The sequence below is a fragment of the Homalodisca vitripennis genome, chromosome 4, assembly GCF_021130785.1.
Source record: "Homalodisca vitripennis isolate AUS2020 chromosome 4, UT_GWSS_2.1, whole genome shotgun sequence".
In the NCBI taxonomy this organism is placed as follows: domain Eukaryota; kingdom Metazoa; phylum Arthropoda; class Insecta; order Hemiptera; family Cicadellidae; genus Homalodisca; species Homalodisca vitripennis.
In genome coordinates, this window is record NC_060210.1 from 89,716,916 (window position 1) to 89,738,740 (window position 21,825).

Genomic DNA, 21,825 nt, shown 5'->3' on the forward strand with positions numbered 1-21,825 from the left:
AACAAATACAAATTTTGACTTACCAGGCACTTAAATTGTTTATCGGCTGAACTTTAGTAAAGCCTATTACTTATGAGGCTGCAAAATTCCATTTCTGTGTATCTCTCCACATGATATCGCGATAACGAACTGGCCTATTGACTTGAAGTATTGCATGAACTTTTTATATATACATATATATATATATATATATATAAATATATATATATATATATATATATATATATATACAGGGTGATTCATGAAGTTCTCCCCCCCCACTTCTACAGCACATTGTACTAGTAAAAATAATGAAAAAAATGTTATATAAACATAGGTCCGAAAACGCTTCGTTAGCGAGTTACAGCTAGCGAAAGATTTCGCCCTGAATTCCTGGGTAAAGATTAAATAAAGCCATACTGAACTTTTGGAAAGGTTAATTAAGTATGAAATAATATCGTGGATTCATATGTATTTTTTCCTGATAAAGCTAATAAAATAGGTTTTCAGAACTGTACCTGTAGTAGTTTTTTGAGGGATTCAGGGTTAAATGCAAAAAATTGGGGCACGAAACAATGTTTTTTTTAAGTTTGATGTACAATAACTTTGTTAAATTGGTAATAAATACATAAAATCAACAAACATTAATTGTAGAGAATTTAATTCTGAGAAAAAATGATATAATCCAAAGTCTAAAATAAAACAGAAATAAGTACCAAAAAATCGATTTTTATTCAGTATAATACATCTAGCTGTAAAGAAATACCGTACGGTATTTAGTTAAAATAAAACAAAAACAAAATGTTTGTTCCTTAATGATGAGATAAATTGAGAAAACAAGATTAACTGTTAAATAAATTTGTTTGTAAATAAAAATATCATGTTTTTATTACGTTGTATTTTTTTTTAAATAAAAATTTACATCAAATGTTCGAAAATAAATGAAGCAAAACATTTTCCCATTATTGTTTACTAATCATCGAAATGCAGTTTTTTGTTTTATTAATTTCTAAGTTGGTAACGCACGAATAACAGCTGATCAACAATGGTATTCTGTACTGTTACGTTAGAACTGTGTAATTAGTGGTGTTTTGCAAGCTACAGCAGGAGATCGGGTTCTGTGAATCGTGTTATTAAATGCAATTTTTTCTGTGAGTTATAATTCAATTGTTTATTCAGCGAAAAAATGCCTTACTTATTTACATCAGAGGAATACGCTGATATGGTTTTTATTTTGGGTTACTGTAATGGTAATGCTAGAGCTGCTGTAGAAGAATATGAACTACGTTACCCTAATAGGAGGATTCCAGATACCAAAACAATTTCAGGAACTTTTCGTACTCTTCGGGAAACAGGATCACTACCAAGTACTAGAACCAATCATGAACGAGCTGTCCAACTCGATGATGATATTGTTATTAATGCTGTTCATCATCGCAGTCCAGGTGTAAGTACACGACGTATTTCTAGGCGGATAGGAGTTTTCGCAGTCAACGGTGTGGAGGTCACTTAAATCGAAACAAATTTTATCCGTTTCATAAACAAAAGGTTCAACATCTACAGCTAGGGGATGGTCCCGCTTCGCTTGGAGTTTTTGCAACTTTTTGAATATTAATAATCAACTCTACAAGCGTATTTTGTTTACGGATGAGGCACAATTCACTCGGGATGGTGTCAATAACTTGCACAATGAACACTCATGGGCAGAAGAAAATCCACATGAGGTAGTGGAACAGAACTTTCAACACCGATTTAGCGTCAATGTCTGGTGTGGCCTTTTGCACAATCGGCTGATTGGACCTTTCATATTACCTGGACGCCTAAATGCTGAGTTCTATTTGCATTTCCTTCAAGAAGAGTTGCCGCAGCTGTTAGAGAATGTTCCTTTACATCTCAGACAAAATTTGTACTTCCAGCATGACGGAGCACCTCCCCACTTTTTCACATGCCGTTTCTGCTTACTTAAATCATCAATTTCCTGGACACTGGATTTGGTCGTGGAGGGCCTCACCCTTGGCCACCAAGATCACCAGATCTATCTCCATTGGATTATTGCATCTGGGGATGGATGAAAGACATTGTATACAAGACAAAAGTGAATTCTCGTGATGAATTAATTGCCCGTATTAATGGATTCGGCTGTGCAGATACAGGGAAGTCCCTGAAAAATTAAGAAACGCAACAAAAGCAATACACAAACGTGCTGCAAAATGTATTGATAATGATGGCCTCATTTTCGAACATCTATTATAAAAAGGTGCGTACGGTTGGCCCAACCTGATTAATTTTGCTTAAAACTAGTAATGTATTATACTGAATAAAATCGATTTTTTGGTACTTATTTTCTGTTTTATTTTAGACTTTGATTATATCAATTTCTCAGAATTAAATTCTCTACAATTAATGTTTGTTGATTTTATGTATTTATTACCAATTTAACAAAGTTATTGTACATCAAACTTAAAAAAACATTGTTTCGTGCCCCAATTTTTTGCATTTAACCCTGAATCCCTCAAAAACTACTACAGGTACAGTTCTGAAACCTATTTTATTAGCTTTATCAGGTAAAAATACATAAGAATCCACGATATTTCTTACTTAATTAACCTTTCCAAAAGTTCAGTATGGCTTTTATTTTACTCTTTACCCAGGAATTCAGGCGAAATCTTTCGCTAGCTGTAACTCGCTAACGAAGCGTTTTTCGGACCTATGTTTATATAACATTTTTTCATTATTTTTACTAGTACAATGTGCTGTAGAAGTGGGGGAGAACTTCATGAATCACCCTGTATATATATATATATATATATATATATATATATTAGCAACAATGAGGTCGATAATGGTGCATGTCACTCCATGGGATTAGGCTGAGTGTTAGCGAATATGTTTACGTACATTGTTGTTAAGGGCAATTACTAGTATGATGACAACGAGAAAATAGCAGGATAAATAAATTTGTAAACAAACCACTGGATAAAATCTAATTTGAACCAATCAATTGAGATTTAAACATGTGACTTTTATTCATAGAGTAAAAAGTAGGGTGGAAAGTCAATGTTAAAACTCGGCGGCAATATTTAATTACAGCACACTCTTTCGTTGTAGTTCATAGAAGCTTTTATTGTGTGAACATTGTTATAAAACCTAACTTAATGAACAAAACTAGAATGGATTATGGATCAACCTATATCGTGAAAGATTTCCCCTGTTGCATATAACTTAATTTCTATATAGACTAGAATGAGTTATATGTTGGTACATGTCCAAACATGAAATTTGTCTGAGCGTTATTGAAAGCTATAACTCAGTAACCTGACACAATTTCTCTTTTGCCTGTCGGAGTGGATTGAACATTTCTCTATGATTCTCCGTCTTTCTACCTGTCCGCAGGACATCTCAAGAATGAAATGAGCTACAGATTTAAAAATTTTGTATCACACCCCAGTGAAACCTGTTACGTGACATATGGTGTGGCGTACTTCAATGTTGTCAATTGATTATGAATGATGCTTTTTTATATAATTAAGAGTGAAAGTGTGATAAATACTAGATTTCAACTTCTCCCGAATGGCCTTAGATCACTGTAATAAAAACTAGTTTTCCATCTAAATAATGGTGACTAACAAAAGGAAGTGAATGTTCATTAGGATAACAATGTAACAGCGTTTAAAACTCAGTGGCAACCCAACACAACTAGGAACTGATTTATCTCTTAATTAAGACTATAAAATTAGCATGTCCATTCAGGACTGCCCTATTATACAAACTTAGAAACCGTTCTATTATAAAAGTTAATCTTGTGACTGAAAATTTTCAACATAAAATTTATTTTTAATTACCTGGTGACTGAGGATTTTTTCTTGGTTCGAAAAGATTTAAAAAACAGCTGCTAAATACATTTGTATTGTATTTGCCCCTATAAATATTTGTGTTTTTTATATTTAATCAATATTATAAATAAAATAGTGTTATGATACTGTATTTTGGCATAGCTGTGTGTTTTATCAGAACCAAACCTTGGACGAAAAGATATAGTTTCTCATGTTTCAATACTGTGGCAAAATCCAAAGCTGGAAGACAAGATTTCACAAAAATAATAAAGTCTGTATTCGTTAAATATAGCTCAAAAATTACAAAAAATACTTTTTTATTCGTTTTCTAGGATCCGCTGAAAAATACCAAGAACTATATAAACTTACAGTGAGTATAAATAAAGATTTTATATAAATCCATCTAAAGGACCACGATAATTAAACATTCTATTTTCACGGTGTTTTTGTAATTTTATTTTAACAAACGAGATATGCAAAATTTCACTTTTTGGCTTAGATGCTATGTCTGTATCCATTTCTTAATTTTATATTGATTTTTGCGGGTTTTGTAAAATTTTACATGGACATTCTAAGCTCTCGCCATTTTTTTCAGTTTTATTATTACGCGTTCAATGTTGGTTTTTTTTATAAGGCAAGCGGCCATTTCCACAATTTAATGCTGGACTTTAGCCGTCCTTTCAACTATACACTTAAATTTTAAATAACAGATATGGCATTATATATTTCTATCCAGTATATATCTTGAATATTAGTTATAACCGGGACAGACTCCCGATATAATTTTAGGGCGTGGAAACACCTGTATAGATAGAGCTAAGTGTTCATTTTATGTCCTTAAATTGAACATTAATCGATACCATGGTTACATGGTTATGGGAGTACCACTGTTGGTAGACATAAAGGTGACATTTTCCAGAATAAATTTACCCAGCCTAGAACTGATAAGGATGGTAAGGAAGGTTCTCTAGAACAGATATAGAAATTCGTCGCTTTATAACAAAACTGTGGAATATGTCTGGGATACAATGTTCTCATCGTAACATCAGGAGGTTTATCCGTGAGTCATTGACCATGTACGATACCATACCTTCTGGATTAAGATTTAGACCCGATTATCTACACAGATTCTGTGATGCCTTAAGCAATTACAGATGTGGGATATAAAGGTAGGTATATAAAGCCGGCGAAATTTCATTGCCTTATAAGAATTTAAGTTATAAATGGGGAGTCAGCGGTCTGCATCAAGCCAAAATATTGATGAACTGAGGCTGACTCTTCTTCAGCATTAGAAAATAACAATGTTGACTTTAGCGATGACGTCTTTTCATACGTTCGACCCCCCCCCCCTCCCCAGTAATTGTTCTCTTTAATTAATTGAGGAGCCTTACTTATTCTTCATAAATGATTATGGTTGAACCCCATCATGGCGCGAAAAGATGAAGGAAAAGGATTATATAGGAAATAAATCATAGAAAGAACTTGGGTCCAACAATCTGATTTATTGAAATCAATCTAACCTCGCACAAGCCTTTCTTACATTTACTTTTTTCATATGCTCTTCTTTTTTCCACTTAATGAACTTTAAATGGCTGCTCGGATAACGTGGTGGCATTACTTTCAATTATAATTTATATACGTGCAAAACATAATTTATGAGTTGTAGGGAGGGGGGTCGAACGTATGAAAAGACGTCATCGCTAAAGTCAACTTATACAAGTCAGTTATTTTCGAATGCTAAAGAAAAGTCAGCCTCAGTTCATCAATATTTTGGCTATATGCATACCACTGACTCCCCATTTATTACTTAAATTCTTATAAGGCAACGACTTCTTTGTGGTTGGTATTAAAAAGGTAGTTGATCGTTGGCACAAGTTCATTAAGAAAGTTAAATTAAGAAATATATATACATATATATTTTTGTATAGATATACAGTAATTGTTCTCTTTGATTAATTGAGGTTCCTGACTTCATTAATGATTATGGTTGAACCCCATCATGGCGCGAAAAGATTAAGGAAAAGGATATATATATATATATGTATATATATATATATATATATATATATATATATATATATATTTCTTAATTTACTTGTTATATTTTTTACATAATTCACACAAAACATAATGAACTTGTGCCAACGATCAACTACCTTTTTAATACGAACCAAAAAGAAGTCGTTGTCTACATTTTATGAGCCAATTTCCCACAAATTGATTTGATAATCGCTATGTATTGGGACTTGTTCAAAGTAATACATCCTTCAGTCTGTCGAGGAAGTGAAAATCAGATGGTATCGTATGAGGGCTGTCAGGTGCATGGTTTCTGGATTCTTTTGGTTGCGAAAGTCAAGCAACACGAGTATGCACATTCTTGTGCTGAATAATCACACGAAATTCTCTGAAACTAACGATATTTTTGTCACATTGCAGCTTGGTCTTTTAATAAGAGTATTTGAGTACTATATATTGTTATCGAGTTTCAAGTAATGGAATTTAAATGCCTATCAGTGGTAATCAATCACTGAGTCTCGATCATGTATGCATTGTTCTGCGCACTTACATAATTTACCGTAATTCAAACAGCTTTTGCTCAAAATTTTATAACTATAGAGTAAATATTTTACAGAATTTTACAGAGCTAAACAACAGCAAACTGTCATTATTGTTAACTTCGTTCAGCCCATGAAGAACGTACATGAGTATATTATTTAAATAACTAAATTAACTCGTTAAATTAAATCGTTACGTGTTAAGAAAATAGAACACTGCGTTACAAGGATTGGAATTTATCTTCTTTTTCAGGTGTCTAAAAACTCCCGTCTCTCACTATATCTGGTGTGTGCAGCATGCGTTGTGCAGTAGTAACATGGTTTGTGCTTCTTCTGACCTCTGTAAACTTTCAGGTGTACGCTTGTTTCTTTTTTCTGACGAATAACTTTTAAGTTGTAACGTTTGAGTTTAGTGAGTTCATCGCCATTCTTTAATTAGGTTTCATTATAAAACATAATTAATTCTATGTCTTATGATTTTTGACAGTTTACGGAGAGCATAGATTCCAATCTCCGAAATGTAGTATTCTATTTTACCATATAACTATTGTAAATTTCATTCTTTCAAATGATCGATCGACGATAATAAACTTTAATCGTAGAATCTATATATATAAAAATGAAACTGTTCGTGTGTAACAGCATCACTCACAAACGGCTGGACGGATTCGCCTAATTTTTTTTTTAAATTTGTTCGTCTTGATCTGTAGAAGGTTATAGGATACTTTTTATCCCTTTCCCGATTCAGGATTCCGCCCCACTGGTTACAGAAATACCCGTAAGAAATGCATTGCAGCAAACATATGTTATTAAGTGAAAGAGTCTTTTCAAATTTTTAATCAGCTGTTCTTTGTAAACATATATAATGCGACAAAAAATATATTTATATATAAATTTCTTTACACTTATAGTTTTAAAGCATAGAGTAAGCTTAAGAGAAACGACAAATTTTGTTTAAACTGTTTCTGCAATCATAATATATAAAAATGAATGTTTGTGAGTTTGTCCTTTATAGACTCAGAAACTATTGGACCGATCACTATGAAAATTTGTATTTTTCTATGTAGAAGGTTTATACGCAATGCCCATTGATGTAACTAACCACCAGGCTGTACTGCAAGATATAAAAGTTATCAAAGCGCCTGCACATTATAAACTGCAATTACAACACAGTAGTTACGTATATTAAAATATCCAAACACTATTTGAAGGCAAAGAAATATACGGGCAAAGCTTAAGAGACGCGTGCGAAGCCGCGGGAAACAGCTAGTTAATGAACAAAATGTTGTAATAATGGGTATGTCAATGTTACATTGATTACTTAAATATAAGATTTTTCTAGTATTTAGTATTATTTTATTACTATGACTTTGCACAAAACTTTTAATTGTTATGGTATCAATAAATCGGATTTTATTTCATTTGACATTTGACGAATACTCAAACCAAATTTTTAATTTATGTTGAAAGTACCAATCTTTCAGCTGGCATGCTTGGCCTTCGCAAGTTTATCACCATACACTAATTATTTTTCATTTTTGCGCACGTTAACCCTATATCTTAAGGGGTTTTCCACCTGAAAAAGAGGATGGTTTTTGATTCTCGAAACGCAGTTTTCTATTTTTGAAGAATATAAATCCTGCTTTTCTTAAACTATCAATTGGTAATATTGAGCAAAGACCAAAGAAACTACAACAACAACAAAGACCAAACAAACATTAAAGAATATAGAATAACAAACGTAGAGCAAAAATTAACATAAAAAACAAACAGTAAAGAAGTAATTAACTAATTCTCTTTATTACTCTTTTTTGTAAATAGTGAACATGCCAATACTCGCTCATCATCTGCTTTTCTTAAACTATCAATTGGTAATATTGAGCAAAGACCAAAGAAACTACAACAACAACAAAGACCAAACAAACATTAAGAATATAGAATAACAAACGTAGAGCAAAAATTAACATAAAAAACAAACAGTAAAGAAGTAATTAACTAATTCCCTTTATTACTCTTTTTTTTAAATAGTGAACATGCCAATACTCGCTCATCATCTGATCAAGACTAATACCAAATTTACCAACTTAAATTCTTATAAAAAAGAAACCAGTTTTGCCAACTGTTTTTCTCTATACTAGTTTGCCTACTTTATGCTTCTCAAACGATCAAGAACAATACGTAAAATGAGAATATTTTTATTTACTTTAAATTAAAAGTATTCATTGCTCGTTAATGATAGTTGAATAGTAAGTTATTTTAAATGTAGCGTGAGTTCTAGTATTTGAGTGGATCTATGGTATCGATTCAATTAAACGTTGAGTTTGTCGTCGAGTTGGTTGTGTGCTCAGGGCCGAGCAGTCGGCCCGGAAAGGGTTGGCCCTTCGGACATGGGAGGCGTTGATTATTCATTGGATTTGCCAGAGTCCTGTAGACCACCTCTGAGGCACTCACGAATAGTTAGCCTAGTGTAAACTGTATCCATGATCCCAGGATAGCACTCGCACATCAATGCCTCTAACAATCACGGGTTTCCTCAGTGTACTGTAGTTGACACTTTACTGTACGTGTGTAGTGATGTTTTACGTGACATCGGAACAATGGATAATAACGTTAAACCAGCTCATAGCTCAAATTACACTCGAGAATACGTTTGGGAATACAACGTCACTGAAATAATGAGCTTCAACGTTTTCTTTCCATTGAAGTACTATAAAACGGTGAATGATCATACAGTTCGAAATACATACGTTGCTTTAACCATTTATTAGAAAAACTTAATCTATAACTTATTATACATTTTCAGGCAATGTAGCATTATATTATGTTCGTAGCGAATGGATTTTTAATGTATGACTGTAACCGATTCTTATATTTAAGGACCAAAATGAACTTAAATTACATGATTAATTAGTTATATATATTTCAAGTACTATTTTTAGGAAAACAAAATGAACTAAGTAGAGGTAATATATGCACTAAACGTGACTAGAGATCTTTATTTCATTCTGTGACTTCTCTAAAAGTCGTCAATTTATTTCAGTGAATAATATTTGAAAAGATATAAGTTTTATCGATAATAATGCAGTAAATCGTTACAGGAAATTCCTTAAATCCTAAAAAATAACAATGTAGGAGTACGCCACACCACGTGTCGCATAACAAGCTTTGCTGAGGTTGTTTGTCAAATTTCAAGTCTAAAGCTACTTGAGTTATCGTGTCACATGATAAAATATCAAATGATTTTACTTAGCTCGTTTACAAATTTATTAATTTTGCCATATTTCCGTTGCCATCAGACGATCAATGTAAAAATGATCACTAAAATGCAAAATCCCATGGAGTAACTTTCACCACTGGATGTTACCTATATAGAAATAAAGCTTCATCCAAAAATTCAAGTCTAGTCAGTTGGTTCTCGAGATATCGAGGACAGACGGAAGACAGAAATTCCATTTCTCCAGCCTCTCGAGGGATAGGCTTCGCTGACGCTCAGCCAATAAATAAGATGTAATGAGAATTAGTTTGTTTTTAAGTTCATGATTGATTATGGGTAATTTTGTGAATGGTGTCTATAGGCTGCGGATATTGTTTTTTAAATTATAAAAATTACAACTTTTCAAACTCCTGGTAAGAGGAATTTCATAAACGTGTGGTTATAAAATCTAGCATCTACTAACGAACTCAAATTTTCTATGTTTATACACCTTCCGTCAATTCACAAAGAAATTCGCCGAAGAAAAGGAACTTACAATTACAGCTAAATTAACCAATTCTAGATATAACGTACCTATGGTGGGAAGGGTTGATTTATTGTGAATGTTGAGTTTAGCTCCAGTTCACCTTCCTCTTAGTGCAACATCTAGAAACTCCTGGGAACTGGAGACATGTTCGTCTGAAGAAATCCAATAAAAGTTGGCGACGAAGAAGCTCAACATGCACTCAACATCGTTTCGACATCAGAGGCGTCTAGACTACAAAATATAGTGAAAACTAGGTGAAAAAGTATTCTCATTGACTCATCAGGTGCACAATAGTAATTCTAATCAGTTGGAATTAGGAATTTTGAGCTTAGCTCCAGTTCACCCACTGCTTAGAGCAGAGTGCAATCTGGCGAAGTCACAGACTGTACTGTTTGAATCTGAAGAAATACAAACGAATTCGGCAACGAAGACGTTCAAAACTAACTCAGTTGTGTACCTGTGAGAAAACAAAAATATCCCTTCTTCTGGAGTACATTTGATGTTTTCTGAGTAAACCAGACATACCTCTTTTGTAATCAAGGTAGTTTTCGTTCAAAAGTAACTCAGTTGTGTACTTGTGAGAAAACGAAAATACCTCTTCATCTGGAGTACATTTGATGTTTTCTGGGTAAACCAGACATACCTCTTTTGTAATCAAGGTAGTTTTCGTTCAAAACTAACTCAGTTGTGTACTTGTGAGAAAACGAAAATACCCCTTCATCTGGAGTACATTTGATGTTTTCTGGGTAAACCAGACTTTTTTAGATCTCGTTCAGACAGACGTCGGCTCCAAATTCAGGAGTAAATTTGATGTGACAGGGTCAGATTTCAGACGATGGACTACGGGAATTGGCTATAATCAAAACTCGCATTGGTATCAATTTACAATAACGTGACCATTGAAAGGTATGTTCAATTTTTTTTCCTGAAAACTACAATTTTTCCTGAAAACAATAGTGAAGAAAAAATTCGTCGGCAACAAAAATCAAAGGAGTTACGATTTTTTGAAATCCTCTGAAAACTCTGTTTTTGACAGTACCTCTGGCAATTTTACTGAAATGATGACGTTAATCCTGTCAACGATGCCTGCCCGATGCGCAGTGCTGCGCACTGCTTGCTCTTTTAGAAAAAAAATTAACTCGAGCTTGCAAAAGTCGAATCCCAGTTCACGTGATGCCCCTGATCCTTAACCCTCCAAGTAGTTGTTCGACAAAATTTTGTCGGTTATTTTCCATCCTTAATGCAATAATGCCCGAAAGGCATCAATATAATACAATGATATACTTTCCCCCCAGTTTATATGCACCTGTGATAATAATACTTGGCTATAAATGCCCAACCCATGAAAAAAGTCCATTTTTCATGGTCACGGTATTGTAAATAAATAACCTCGCATTAAATCAACCCTTCTTACCATAGATACCATAGGTCAGTTATGTGCAGTAGAAATTGTTCTACACACATTTTTCATCATAGCAACAACGTAATATCAAGAATACGAAAAACAATAACAGTCCAAAATAGTTCTAGGTAGAAGACCAACGAAGGATAGTAGGAGCAGTTAGCATAATTCGCTAGTGTAGCGTTGGATATACTTAATAACACCGTTGGATCGTGATATTCCAGTTAGATTTTCTCTGAGATAGGACTGCTAGGCTAGGCTTGTTTAAAGCATTGTGTTAAACAACTTATCGTAGTGATCAATAATAATGGCTTAGTGAAAGTAAGGCGAAGAGCTTCTCAAACTTTTTGAGAGGGGAGCTCAACACGTGTTGCATTTAAACTTTACAACGACCAGTATTTACCTTATAAGCTGGGCATAGTACTGGATTTTCCACCCAGAATATATTACTTGGACAACTTTTCAATGTGTGTATCTTTTTTATTTCACATGTTTTATTATATAGCGAAGTCCATGTACTTAATGAATGATGTCACTCCTGAACCCGTTGAAGTCTTTCCAAGATTTGCGTTAACACTACCACACATTCAAGTTTCTGTGGTAAGCAATCGCTAATATTACAGCAAAGAGGCGCTGTCGGGATGTGACGCGGGACCGACGTCCAGTGTTTTCGCAAGAATGCCACTGTCCCCGTGCGAGGGACAGAGACGGAGATATCCACCATATAAGGCCCGAGCCACTCGTCCAGCGAAAGTTCAAAGAGACGCCGACGGGGGAGGGGGTTATTTAAATTGCAGAACAACCCTTGCGTTGTTGATAGAGGGGGGCTCATGTTAAAACATTGATCGGAATTGGATCTCTCTCACTGACACACGCACACTTTCGCACGCACGCACGCACCGCTCTGTGCAAGGTTTATCTCTTGCTCAACATTGGAGACAGGTGAACTCTGTTTCCTTTACTACAATTGTGAATCTTGTTATGGAGAAAATTATAAATTTATTGCAGGTGGTTTTAGTTCAATTTTGTTTTATTATGTTCAAAGTCTGCTTCCATGAATTTAAGATTGTTAGAGCAATTGGTTAAATTTTAATTCGTTACAACTAGTGACAAACACAATTTTCCAATTTAAATGTGTATTTAGTGAGAGATCTTTCGAAATCAAAGACGTCATATTTAGGCAACTCCACAAATACTTACATCGCACGAAATACAAATTTACATTGAAAATTGTGTGATTTTTTTAAAGGTGTACCACCACGTGTCTTAACGGGTTCCACTAAGGTTTGCTTGCAAAATTTCATATCCTTAACTTATTTCACTCTCGAGTTGTCCAGCGGACAAATAGACACACAGACAGTCATACAAAAGAGAACTTGACACAAAAACTACACATCATATGAAAGTCTACATAATGAAATCTCCGTCGACATATCTTGCTTCATGATATACAAATGTTTCAGTATGTTTGTTAAATTGGTTTTCATGTAAGTGTTTAAATAATAAAGATCTACATACCAACTCATTTATTTCATGCATTTTTATTTCCCTTTATGGGTAGCCATGGTGGGAACTAGAAAGTTGTAGGATAAACAAATTTCTAAATAAACTATAATGAAAGTATTTTGACATTTTAAAATGTGGAGATCTTATTCGATTGGTAAGACTTTGAACACTGAAAAGAGAATTATGATGCGCATCTGGGATTTGGTTAAGTGTTATCGAACATTTTTATATTGTTATTATAAGTAGCCATAATAGCGACAATAAAACGTAGAATAAACCAATGATTGTGCATCCCTGGGATTAGGCTGAGTGTTAGCTAAGCGTATAATTCAGTATGATATCTCAAAAATAGATTGAGATATACGCTTGAAATTTATATTTTGCTTAGCAATCATTGAGGATTGTGGCAAAGTGAGCAATGGTAAGGTTGCCGCGGCCTGCTCCTGCTCATTTGAAAACGTAAACCGCAAGACTGCCAAAGCAACAGCGTCCAATTAAAATAAAAGAAGTAAGGTGATAAAATATTTATGTGCCAAAAAAGCTGGAATCAGAAATTCAATTAAACAGAAAACTAGGGAACATTGTTTCATCCTTATAAGTACAGCGCAGCCCTCTTATCCATTATAATGCTGCTTCGTGTGCCATGTGAATCTAGACTACCCCCTGGAAAGACACATTTTCCACTCTATGGCGCATTGTTTGGGTATCGACTTCGCTGTTGCAGAATTCAACGGGAGCCTGACTCTATATAAACTTCCAAGGCCCACCCTACCCATATCAGTACGAAATCTATTTAACATAGTCCATTTCCTCTGAGGGAATTTCACACCACCCTCATACAGTATATTTTGGATAAAAAAATTAAGAACTTGGTCTATCATCAAACACATTGTAATACGTCGTCCAGGCATTTTGGATGATAATTTATTTTTTTTAGTAAACTTAGTAAACTTTTTTAGGTACGGTAACTGGCAACTTGTAGTCGTGAATCTGGACATCCAGACGCATTTTACCGAATGGGAGGTTCTGTAAGATAGGCAATTGGGGGTTTAACAAAATCTTGTCATATTCTTAGTAAAGCCTCTTTGCAGTGTATAGTAGGAATTTGAAGTTACTACCATGGAACGAGAGTGGAAGTCAGAGTGCCACTATAGTCATAACTCTGTTTCGCAACTCTCCCAGTACAGGAACTGTTTGCCCAGGCGGGAGTCCAATGTTAACTGCAGGGAGACCACAGACAGAAGAGCTGATTATGCAGAAAACTCTGTTGTCCCCATGACAACCCAACTAGATTCTGTACTATGTTGGCCCTGGTTCTGAATTTTCAGTAATTTGTAGGTGGCTTTTATACGTTAGTGAACGATAAAGTGTATGACTCCTATGTACTTAGAATACACATTATGGTTAAGTTGTATTCCATAACTCCAATTTCTTTTTCCAACTTGTAATTGAAATAAAAGCAGAATACTTCAGTCTTTGAAGGATTAAGATTGATCACAGTAACTTAAATGACGTTTGAGTTCAAGTACAGACGTTGAGTTATATCACGGTAACCAATACTACAGTTTTTCTTTCTCATTGTACCAGGAATTCTGACCTAATAACCATCGCTAAACTTAACTCAACGACGAGCCGTCTTTGTGCATCTATAACATGACAAGTTTACTGATAGTATTAGTTACACAAAGTAACTCATCCAATACTATAAATTGAGGCAAGGAATGTTTTATAAATTGAGAGGTTTAGGTAGCACATGTATACCTGTATTTAAACGATAACAATCAAAGTTACGTAGCGCAGCCTAGCGTCGGACTTCATAACTAACTGATATATTCCCCTGGACATCAGCTCTTCTCGTCTGATTAATGATTTATCTCCTGTGTAACTAATACAGACAAAGATGACGTATTGATAAAAATTATCATCACTACACTCCATTCTTTTTTGTTAACGAAGCTAGAAATCCAAAGATTATATATTTGACTACTATATACTTTTCCAAATAGTCTTTAGCCGGTTATGGGGTTTGAAAGGGTAATAGGATTTTGGACAGTTCCCATGGTTATATGTTACAAAATGTATAAAACTACGTTTGGAGGAATGAAATCTATCCCAAAGTGCATATTCATGTATTTGAAAGCTATAACAAGCGGCAAGGACTACCACTAAAAATAAAGAGTAAGAAAAGAAATCCTGGCGAAGAGAATGGATTTCAATCCTCGAAATATAGTATAATACATTTTGTAGCATGTAACGATAGGAACTGTCCGAAATCCTATTATCCGTAAGGGAGTGGGTTTGTAAAAACCCACCATCGTCAATAAAAAACAATATTGAGCTTATTGAAAAAATGGTCAGGTACTTTTATAAGCTATGTTTATCTTGATCAGGCTTTGATTACTTTATATTTTTTCATTTTCTCTGATACGAATAATTACTTTAGATTTGGGAACGGAGTTCCTTTGAATGTTTAATAAATTAACCTATTCTTTTTTATTTTAGTTTTTATATTGTCAATCCAATGTATAAATTTATATTGTACAACAGTTAGCGAAGCTTATAAATCGAGAGGCTGGAAAAATTTAATTTCTGTTTGTCTGTACCTAGAGAACCGAAATTTGGCATTAAGCATCATTTTTATCCAGGCAACATCGAATTCTACTATGTGAAATTTCATTCACTTCATGGGTTGTAATAGTTATCCATGATAGCTAAGAATCGCAGAAAAAATAAATTGATTTTATTCAATAGTTTTTTAATTGTTTGAAAGAATTACATTATATTTTAGTTGAGAGACTGTTGGTAGAATAGGTTAACTTACCATCAGTTAGTAGTCTTTATACAAACACTGTGTATTAGTATAAAGACCGATATAACTTTAATAGTTTGCTTTATTTTAAAAGCATCCACAGCTAATATATGTTCACTTTTTAAACTTATGTTTAAGATTTTCAGATGGAAAAAAATCTTGTGTAAAGGATTTCTTCCAATAATAAGCTCAATAATAACTAATTATAAAATTGAAACATATTAAAGACTTAGAAATCATTTTAAACTCAGAATCTGAATGCCTAATACCTCTTTTTGGTGCAAGATTAGAAGTCTATTACAGGCAATTTAGAAGCAGACAAGGTTTCGAAAATTAGGTCAGTGAGGGTTTTCCCTATGTGTATACTGACGAATAATACAATATTTCCGTTAGCGAAGCCTATCCCTCGAGAAGCTGGAGAAATGGAATTTGTCTTCCGTCTGTCCTCGATATCTCGAGAACCAACTGACTAGACTTGAATTTTTGGATGAAGCTTTATTTCTATATAGGTAACATCTAGTGGTGAAAGTTACTCCATGGGATTTTGTATTTTAGTGATCATTTTTACATTGATCGTCTGATGGCAACAAAAATATGGCAGAATTAATAAATTTGTAAACAAGCTAAGTAAAATCATTTGATATTTTACCATGTGACACGATAACTCAAGTAGCTTTAGACTTGAAATTTGAAAAACTTTTTCAGTAGTAATTCTTTGACAAGTGACAGGAGCAAATAAGAAGTACTGGAGTGAAAAACAAGGATAAGAATATGGCGTCAACATAACCTATACATTAATGGCGGGAAACTTAAAAACCGCGGCAAAGCGGCCATACGTAGACAAACTAAACAGGCGCCTTGAACTTTATGTGGTTTACCGTAGCGCTGTTGTGATAAGTGCTGTAGCGTTCCACACTGGCGGGTGTGCCGTAACGTAACAATGCGGTCGTTAAGCGATAGCACTATTACGGATTTACTGTCTTTGTTGATTCGGAATGGTTAATTTGCATAAAAGAGTTTACGAGGTACAAATTGACTACTAACGACTGATCGTACTGTAAAGGTACTTAAAACCTGTGATATTCGATTCACCTTCGTCATAGACCATATAAGACGCTAACAGGGTTCCCAGATCCAGATATAGGGATTTACTGCTGCGCTGCGAGGTTTTATGGGAAATAAAGTGCTTCTGTAATCATTATACCAATTTAACTTCAATTTCTTCAGAGCTCACAGTTCTTGTCTTGTAAGTTTTAAGTTTTTTTAAGAACACAATCTTCGGGCGTTGTAATCTTTGTCGATTACAAATTTTATCAGTTCTAAACTCTTTACAACTAAGTGGTTGATTCATAACTACCGCCGGATTTTCAGAATCTTTTCTCAGTAGGTTGTTTTACTCACCACGTCTGTAAAATCTACTAAATCGTGGTTCCCAATCTTTGAATGAAAGTCTGTTTTAAGTTTATCAAGTCACTCTCCAAGTAAGTAAGATCTTTTCCATCCTAGAGCACAAAAGTCCCATTTTCCGAATCGATTTCAAAGTCTTTGAAAGTTTGTGTATATGGAGTTTCATGATTTGTAAAACACTAATTAATATTCTAGCGGAAGCCGCTCTGAAGCATATTACTCCCAGGGTATCTTGCGTTTTTTTCTTCCTGGAGTCCTTAGGGCATTATATTTCTAGACACATGGTTTTTAATGGATCATTGTTCCATCGGGCTAAACCTTCAATACGTTGACTTCATTACAACCACATGCAAGGCTTTCTCTTTACAGTCCCCTAACTTCTGGATTTTGACATTTGCCTCTGCAGGCTGTTGACCAATGTACCACTTATTTCTTGGACTATCTCATTTCGGTATATCACTCTCTATATCACCTGAGTTCTGAACAGGACCTGAGGATATAACACTCCTCTAAGTTATTAGAATCTTTCAGTTTCCACTATGTTTAGTCTTTTTGGTTACAATCGGTTGGTTCTAGAATATTTTTTCATGTTTTAACCACTTTCAATGTGTTTCTGTCTTCTGATTAGTGGTGAAAGCATTGTACTGAACCAGTTCGGATGACTGAAAGTTATTGTCTGACGTAAACTAGAACTAAAAGAGGATTTTTCATGATTTAAGCAATTCGGAGACGTGCGCAATCCGCTAGTCTCTGACATCGGAGATGTTACAATTTGACTACCTAAAGTAATCAGCAGTCATGTGAACGTAAATAAATGGACCAATATATCTAATAGAGTTGTAATTCGAAGATAATTTAACTTCTTCTTCCTGGTTCAAATAGAATGTGTATTTTGTTCTCGTATATAACCTTCATACACCTTTCCCTCAACTCAGCACCTTACTTAAATTAATTTTCTTATCTTTTTAAATTTATTTACCTGGTGATACAAAAGTCCAATATTTATAAAGAGATAGTGGGAACCAGCTTTCAAGGGATTCCTTAATGACCAAAGAATAGAGACTCGCAATACCCCATTAACTGAGCTCACTTGAACGTGTTAATTGCCGAGAATTTACGTTAGTTTAACTAAACAGGCGACATTCTTGGTCGGCGGCGGACGGACGGCTGACAGAACAAAGTGCTGAGAGGCTGCTGACGCTGCTGAACCGTGGTCCTGGAGCCGCCTTGCTTTGTCGGCGGTGTCCTTGGAAACAGCAAATTGCAGGACAGGCCACTGTTGCTGATACGTGTCTTATGGCGGTACTTATGGCTATGGCGCAATATACACAGCATGTGTCATCGTAATATCTGAAAATATGGTACAATTTATATTTTTAGCTCAATTTTCAAGGCTCATATTTGTTGCTCTAAGAAATTGGACCCAGTCTTGAATCTAAAATCTATTAATAGTGTATTGACGAGTTGGTACCGTTCCGGTTGCCTACAAGCAATTTTGCAGCATCCTATAATAACTAAAAGACAGAAATTGTTATAGTCATCACTTGTCACAGTTAGTATAGTAATTAATCATTAAAACTGTCAGGATTTAGTCAGTTATTAAACTAATAGCCCCAATCCAACGATTCAATGTAATAACTCCCTTTTTATATTAACCATAAAATATTTCCTAGATTTATAGCCAAGATGTACGTAAATTTTCTTTCTGCGCAAAACTTCATTTTTATAAATATTCGAAAACTTTTGAACAAAGTTGTCCAACGATGATACTATTTTCAAACAAGGATTTATTGATGATGCTCCTATGTATAAGTTTACTTAATGGCATCCATATGATCTTCATCGTCAATCTAAAGGGTACCTTCTAAGTAACGTTATAATTCATTAACTTTAATGTCATGGTAAATACATTATAATGTTTGATATTTTTATAATTATTATTAATGTTATCCGAGTACAGAATGGACACTGCAAAGAAAAAGATTTTTCACTTCTGAATGAGTACTCGTGAGTTTAACTGATTAAATATTTGTGCCATCTGACTAGCCACTATGTCGGTTATCGCTGCCTATCCCAAGAATGTGGTATAGACAACGAACCTCACTGAAAGCAAACGCGGGGTTCACATTCTAGCTAATCTAGCCGATAGCTGTCCTAGCGTCGAGAAAGCAATACCTATTACTTATTCATTCCTGATATAATTAAAACATCGGCACGTTCCGGAAACAAGTTAAGTTGATTTGATCTCTTTAGTGTCAATAAATAGCACAGGAACTAACACCACACCCTGCGTCACCACGCATCCATACAGGGTCTGTTATCCCTGGACCGGAGCCGGAGGTTGTTGGTTTTGCAGACCTAACCAAACGTTGTCGGAGATACCCTCTTATCTCCGCTGTTATCTCTGGTTCTCCCTACATCTTATCTTACTATGACGTCACACTCTCAGCGTTAATGGAAGATTCGAGTCAGGTGCCTGCTACCTGATCATCTATCGGCATTTCTTTCATCACCCACCTCGGCATCGATTTATCTCTGCGCATTTCGGAATCTCGAGTACAGTATTGTGTTTTATTTATATTCCAATCGAAAAATCTCTTCTTGGCGCCTTCAATTGAATCATGAGCTATTATTAGTTGTGTTTATGAATCATAAGACTTATAAAAGTGCAATTGCATTACTTCTTCTAAACAATGATGGTTATAAATTCCTATATAGAAAATATTGCTAAATTTTCATTTATTTATATTTAATGTTCTAATTAAAACAAGAGCTTATGACTCATTGCCAAAAAGTCCGTAAGAACAGACATTTGAAACCTCTCTAATTTTTAATTATTTCGTTCATTAAAGCCTCGTACTAGGCAACGTACCGGATGGAATCTAGTGTTTTCATAACATGATGATATGCGAAGGGGTGGATTATCAATTGCCAATTAACATCGCATACCTGGAATATACCTGGACATCTCACCCTTTTGTCAAAGGTCATCGACGCGACGCGTTCATATTTATATTTCAACGAGACTGGATACATAATTAGAGGAAATATTACTTTTCTATTAGCCCAACTACAGACGACAATCTGCCATCTTCAACCATCACTCCCGTGACATTCTTGACAACATGTTGTCCAAATAGAAGTTCCAGTAAAAGTTGTTGTTTGTTATAATATGATGTGGTATTCCTATAAATTATTTATTTAGGTACCAATATATGGAATTTTTTGAAAAAATTGTTATCTTTAACATACTTGTCTTCTCAGATCTTACAGGTCCAATAGCGACAAAAACTTAATGACATTGATTTCTTATTTGCAGTATCAAAAGAAAAATTTACTGTTAACCGTTCAAAACCATATCAATCGTGTGTCGAATATTTTGAAAAGTAATCCATAAGATCCACCAAATCTTTATTAATTTTGTTTAATGGTAAAACTAGAAACATATTAAACGTCAAATTTATATATAAAAATGTTGAATTACTCTCTATTGCATATATTTAAAACATTTAAGAAAATCTAATATGTAGGCCTAGCTTAATATCTGGCCCAGTTTTGAAATTGACTTATAATAAATAACATCGTACGAGTTAAATGTCATTGTTACGATCTGTGGGCTAAACCAATAATTAAACCTTTATTATTAATACACTTTTATTCGTTTTTAGAATTATTATTGTGTTGTGTTTCGTGATCAACGTGTTTCTTATACATTATAGTATATAATGTATAAGACGAGCTTCAGGCTCTAAAACTAAAGCAATAAAAGTAAGGCGCACTTTCATCTATGTGCTGAAAAAATTCACTAATTTTGAGATTCAAGATGCCTACTAATTTCAAAATACTAACAATTAGATACTTTAAAAATTAGTTTAGGTTTAGGTACCATACTGCGATAGCTTATAACATCCTAAATTAAAAACATTTACTAACTATGAAATGTATTCAAAACTATGAACCTTAGACCTTAATAATTTAAACCGTTTTAAAATGTGCCTTAAAATCATGACACATGTATAAAAAATAAACCTCCAAGACATATATGCAGCTCAAGATCTGAAATATTATACTAGTAACCGAGGTCTAGAAAAAATGAAGAATAAATAATATTGTCAGAGACAATCCATAGCTGATAATTACTATTTTACTTATTTTTATACTTCAATACTCCTGAGTATAGCCGTTCCATAAACAATACAATACTTGTTTTGTTTAATTTTTTTTGCCAATCATTATGTTTTATTTACTAAAAATAAAAACACAACAAACCTATGTAGAGTGTAGAAAGTTTAAACTTTGAAGGAGGAAGGACATCAACACATCAAACACAAAAGAAATGGATTTACCGCAACAATAGATTTTTTATATCAACAATAATCTCTTACTGGAATATTACAAGTTCTTACCTAGTTACTAAATCTGTGACTGCTGCCAAATATAAATTTCTATCGTGGTCCTCGCGTACAAACTTATACAACTTCACTATAATATTAAAAAAAATAAAGTAGTAAAACTCGATTTTGACACTGTAGCAGAAGTTTATTTTGCCATCGATTAAATCCGGCCCTGCGGACCAAAACGCGATTTCGGGCTG